A 6002-nucleotide genomic window follows, 5' to 3' on the forward strand; every position below is an offset into this window, starting at 1 on the left:
CTGCATCTGAGCCGCAGTGATGGTGTTGGATTTTAGCTTGTAAGTTTTAGTCAGTGGCCTGGTGTTCAGTATTTTCCTGTTGTTCTGTATAGTTTTTATTAAAACAGAGAACTCTTCATTCTATTTCTGCGTCACTTGGCCATCACTGCACACTGTATCAATACTATACAGAACAGTCTCATACCACACGGAAGCTGGCTCTTTTGCCCAACCTTTTCACACTGACCAGGATGTCGGATCTCTCAAACCTGATTATGCTAAACCAGATGTGTTGGTACATATTGGTACTAATGACATAGGAAGGAAAAGCAACGAGGTCCTGAAAAGAGAATTTAAAGAGCTGGGCAGAAAGGTGAGAAACAGGACTTCCAGGGTTGTAATTTCTGGATTGCTACCTGTGCCACGCACCAGTTAGGGTAGAAACAGGACGATTTAGCAGATAAATACTTGGCTGAGAAGCTGGTGCAGGGGGCAAGGCTTCAGGTTCTTGGATCATTGGGATCTCTTCTGGGGGCAGTATGACTGGTACAAAAGGAACAGGTTGCACCTGAACCTGAAGGGACTAATATTCTCACAGGCATATTTGTTAGAGCTGTTGGGGAGGGTTTAAACTATTTTGGCAGGGGCATGGGAACTGGAGTGAAAGGACTTAGGATAGGACAGATGGTAAAAAAGCAAAGATAGTGTGCAGTCAGATTGTCAGGAAGGGCAGGCAAATGATAGGGCAAAGTTGCAGCCAGCAGGGTGAGTATCTGTGCATTAGGGATGGAGAATCAAAAAGGATAGCAAATACAGTACTCAAAAGTGTTATATCTCATTGCACGGAGTGTAAGAAATAAGGTGGATGAACTTGTTGCACTATTACAGATTATGACCCATCTACAACCACACTTTGCCTTCTGTGGGCCAGTCAGTTCTGGATCCACAAAGCAAGAGATCCCATGGATCCCATGCCTCCTTACTTTCTGAATGAGCCTCACATGAGGAACCTTATCAAATGCCTTACTGAAATCCATATACACTACATCCACTGCTCTACCTTGCACAAGCACTCCTAATTCCCTCTGCACAGCAGTGTGCTGCAATTTTTACCATTTAAGTAATAACCTGCTCTTTCATTTTTCCTTCCAAAGTGGATGACCTCGCATTTACCAACGTTGTACTCCATCTGCCAGACCCTTGCCCACTACTTAACCTATCTATATTTCTCTGCAGACTCACCAATTCTTCTTCATAATTTGATTTTTCTGCTCAATTTAGTATCATCTTCAAATTTAGATACACTACACTCGGTCCCCTCTTCCAGATTGTTAATGTATATTTTGAACAGTTACAGGCCCAGCACCAACCCCTATGGCACACCACTCACCACTGATTGCCAACCAGAGTAGCACCCATGTATCCAAACTCTCTGCTTTCTATTAGTTAACCAATCCTCTATCCATGCTAATACATCATCCCCAACTCTATGCATCCTTATCTTATGAATAAGTCTTTTATGTGGCACCTTCTGGAAATCCAAGTAAATAACATTTATATGTTCCCTTCTATTCACTGCACTCATTATATCCTCAAAGAATCTCCTCAGGAGATTAGTGTGCAAACTTAAAGCACACGGTATTGGGGGTAAGGTATTGATGTGGATAGAGAATTGGTTGGCAGACAGGAAGCAAAGAGTGGGAATAAACGGGACCTTTTCAGAATGGCGTGCAGTGACTAGTGGGGTACAGCAAGGCTCAGTGCTGGAACCCCAGCTGTTTGCAATATATATTAATGACTTAGACGAGGGAATTAAATGCAGCGTCTCTAAGTTTGCGGATGACACGAAGCTGGGCGGTAGTGTTAGCTGTGAGGAAGATGCTAAGAGGATGCAGGGTGACTTGGATAGGTTAGGTGAGTGGGCAAATTCATGGCAGCTGCAATTTAATGTGGATAAATGTGAGGTTATCCACTTTGGTGGCAAAAACAGGAAAACAGATTATTATCTGAATGGTGGCTGATTAGGAAAAGGGGAGGTGCAACGAGACCTGGGTGTCATTGTACACCAGTCATTGAAAATGGGCATGCAGGTACAGCAGGCGGTGAAAAAGGCGAATAGTATGCTGGTATTCATAGCAAGAGGATTCGAGTACAGGAGCAGGGAGGTACTACTGCAGTTGTACAAGGCCTTGGTGAGACCACACCTGGAATATTGTGTGCAGTTTTGGTCCCCTAATCTGAGGAAAGATATCCTTGCCGTAGATATGGTTGGAATTTAGAAGATTGAGGGGCGATCTTATTGAAATGTATAAAATTCTAAAGGGATTGGACAGGCTAGATGCAGGAAGATTGTTCCCGATGTTGGGGAAGTCCAGAACGAGGGGACACAGTCTGAGGATAAAGGGGAAGCCTTTTAGGACCGAGATTAGGAAAAACTTCTTGACAGAGAGTGGTGAATCTGTGGAATTCTCTGCCACAGGAAACAGTTGAGGCCAGTTCATTGGCTATATTTAAGAGGGAGTTAGATATGGCCCTTGTGGCTAAAGGGATCAGGGGGTATGGAGAGAAAGCAGGTACAGGGTTCTGAGTTGGATGATCAGCCATGATCATACTGAATGACGGTGCAGGCTTGAAGGGCCAAATGGCCTACTCCTGCACCTATTTTCTATGTTTCTAACTCCAGTAAATTTGTCAAACAGGACCTGCCTTTGCTGAATCCATGTTGCATCTGCCTGATGGATCTATTTCTTTCCAGATGCCTCACTTTATCTTCTTTAATGATAGCTTCAAGCATTTTCCCAACTATAGATGTTTAACTCACTGGCCTACTGCATCTCCTTTGTAATTTCCTCAAAGAATTGCAGTAGGCTAGTCAGGCAGGATTTTCCTTTCAGAAAACCATGCTGGCTTTGCTCTATGTTTGTGGCAGACAGTGTGCTTTCTCACGTACACAAGTATCTGCCTGGACTTGTACTGTTGCATGGATAGTCTGTGCTGAGACATTCGAGTCGCAGGATTTCAATCATTAACGTAGTATCGAGATTTGATCTGCTTCGGCACTATACTGCTGGTATCTGCAGCCGGGGTCAAGCTTTTCAGGTAATCAGAGGAATGTCTCAGACTGCAAGTCATAGAAGAACTAGGCCATTCCATGATGGCTGATCCATTATTGCCCTGAAGCCCATCTCCTTGCCTTCTTCCCTTACAGTCTGACTGGCCATACACAAGGCCGAGAAACACAGTGGTGAGGGGTTTGGAGATGAGGCCAAGTCCGAGTGGCATCATCTTGTTGAGGCACCGCAGACGTACTGAGTGGGCACAGGTGCCCAACTCCTCATATTATCCCACATCCTCATGCAGGCACACAGGCATGTCACTGTCACACCTCCGGGTAAGGGAGGGAGCAGAGAAAATGTACAAGCATATTGCTGGGATTTGAGTTGAAGGGAGAGGTTGGTGAGGTTGGAGAGGTGAGGACTTCATTCCCTGGAATGTAGGAGAATGAGAGGAGATTTGATAATCGTATACAAAATCACAAGGGGCATAGATAAAGTAAATGCAAGCAAGCTTTTCCCACTGAGGTCAGGTGAGACTAGAGCTTATGGGTTGAGGGTGAAAGGGAACATGAGAGGGAATTTCTTTACTCAGAGGGTTGAAAGAGATGCCAGCACAAGTGGTGGCTGTGGGTTTGATTTCAACATTGAAGAGAAGTTTGGATAGGTATATGGCTGGGAGGGGTTTGGAGGGTTATGGTCTGGGTGTAGTCAATAAGACTGGGCAGAATAAGTTTGGAATGGACTAGATGGGCTGAAGGGTTTGTTTCTGTGCTCATATATATATGTGTGTGTGTGTGTGTGTACGTGTACGTAGAGTTAGGGTACCTCAAACCCCACCCCAAGCAATAAGAAAAATGATAAACTTGATTCTGGTCTGGATCTCCATTGTGGACTAAGAGTGGGAAGGGGGCAGGGAGAGGGGAATCATGGTTGGGAAAAAGGGGAAGAGAGAAGAGAGGGAGAGGGATACACCAGAGGGACATTCTGTGATGATCAATAAACCAACTGTTGTGAATCAAATCAAATGACCTTGCCTGGTGTCTCAGGGATGGGTATACAGTACCTGCACCCACACTTATACCGGCTGGTTTAGCGAGCAGAGCGGCGGACACCCCTGCTGAAATCTGGAGGAAAACACACAGAGGATGCAGTGGGGGATCACAAAGGCGAGGAAAGAGGACCGGGTCGAGACAACCGAGACTTATGGAGAAGAGGAGTTTGGTGGGTAATAAAATGGATGAGTTGACAGCGCTAGCCGGGAGTCAGAGAACATTTTGGGAGTGCAGTGTTATGTGTTTTACTGAAACGGAGCTGCACGAGGACATACCCAACCAAAACTTTTCCATGGAGGGCTTCCAGAACGTTCGGGCTGACCGGAAATGCACTGACAGCGGTAAGCGTAAAGGAGTTGGGGGCTTGCTGTTCTGGTTAACAACGGGTGGTGCAATCCTGGTCATATTACGATCGAGGAACGTGTTTGAGGCTCGGATATTGAACTTTTTGCTGTTGGACTCCGGCCGTATTCCACCGTGATACAACACTGGGCGTCATGGGAGGTTGTTCCTGCCTGTGGCCATCGAACTTCGCAGCTCCTCCTGTGGAGGGTCAGACACCCTGAGCCAATAGGCTGGTCCTGGACTTATTTCCATCTGGCATAGTTTGCATTTTGTTCTTTGATTGTTTGTGGTTTTTGTATTGCTATATTTATGCTCTATTCTTGGTTGGTGCAGCTGTAACGAAACCCAATTTCCCTCAGGATCAATAAAGTATATCTATCTATCACACCACCCCCCATCCCTGGCAATTCTTCTCTGCCACCTGTCCCACACCTCCTTGCTGCACTCCACCCTCATCTTTGCTCCTGCCACATTTAAAGATTCACTCTCTACTGATGTTGACAAATACAGTACTGTGTAAAAGTCTTAAACATCCCAGTTATATACATACAGTGGCATGCAAAAGTTTGGGCACCCCGGTCAAAAATTTCTGTTACTGTGAAGCACGAATCTGTGGAGAGACCTCAAACGAGCAGTGCATGCAAGATGGCCCAAGAATCTCACAGAACTAGAAGCCTTTTGCAAGGAAGAATGGGCGGAAATCCCCCAAACAAGAATTGTAAGACTCTTAGCTGGCTACAAAAAGCATTTACAAGCTGTGATTCTTGCCAAAGGGGGTGTTACGAAGTACTGCCATGCAGGGTGTGCAAACTTTTGCTTTGGGCCCTTTTCCTTTTTTGTTATTTTGAAACCGTAAAAGATGGAAATAAAAAAGTTTTCTTGCTTAAAATATTAAAGAAATGTGTTATCTTTAACTTTATGCCTTTTGGAAATCAGTTCATCCTTTACTCGCTTAGCTATTCACAGTAACAGAAATTTTGACTGAGGTGCCCAAACTTTTGCATACCACTGTTTATGTGCCTAAGACTTTTGCACAGTACTGCTGGAGCAGAGTCAGAATTAATATCATTGGCATGTCATAAAATTTGTTTTGTGGCAGCAGTATACTGCAATACATAATGAAAATTATAAACAAGATATACTGTATAAAAATAAATTAAAAGACAGCAAAGATACTGAGGTAGTTCATTGTCCACCGGTGGCTGATGCTATAATTACAGCACAGTACAGGCCCCTCAGCTCACAATGTTGTGCTGACCTTTGAATCTACTTTAAGATCAATCTGACCCTTCCCTCCCACACAACCCTCCATTTTTCTGTCATTCATCCATGTGCCTGTCTTAGAGTCTCTTAAATGTCTCTAATGTATCACCCCGGCAGTCAGTTTCATGCACCCACCACTCTGTACGAACAGCAAGGACACTCACTCACATGTAAAGGAGCATCCTGCCCTCTGGAGAAGATGGTGTGTTGGGGGTGTGGAGATCATGGTGAGGGAGGAAGGGAGGAAGGGAGGGTGAGGGGGGAAGAGAGAGAGAATGAATGAATTTATATCTCACAGGAGACACAG

The sequence above is a fragment of the Mobula hypostoma genome, chromosome 7 (genome assembly GCF_963921235.1).
Source record: "Mobula hypostoma chromosome 7, sMobHyp1.1, whole genome shotgun sequence".
Lineage (NCBI taxonomy): Eukaryota > Metazoa > Chordata > Chondrichthyes > Myliobatiformes > Myliobatidae > Mobula > Mobula hypostoma.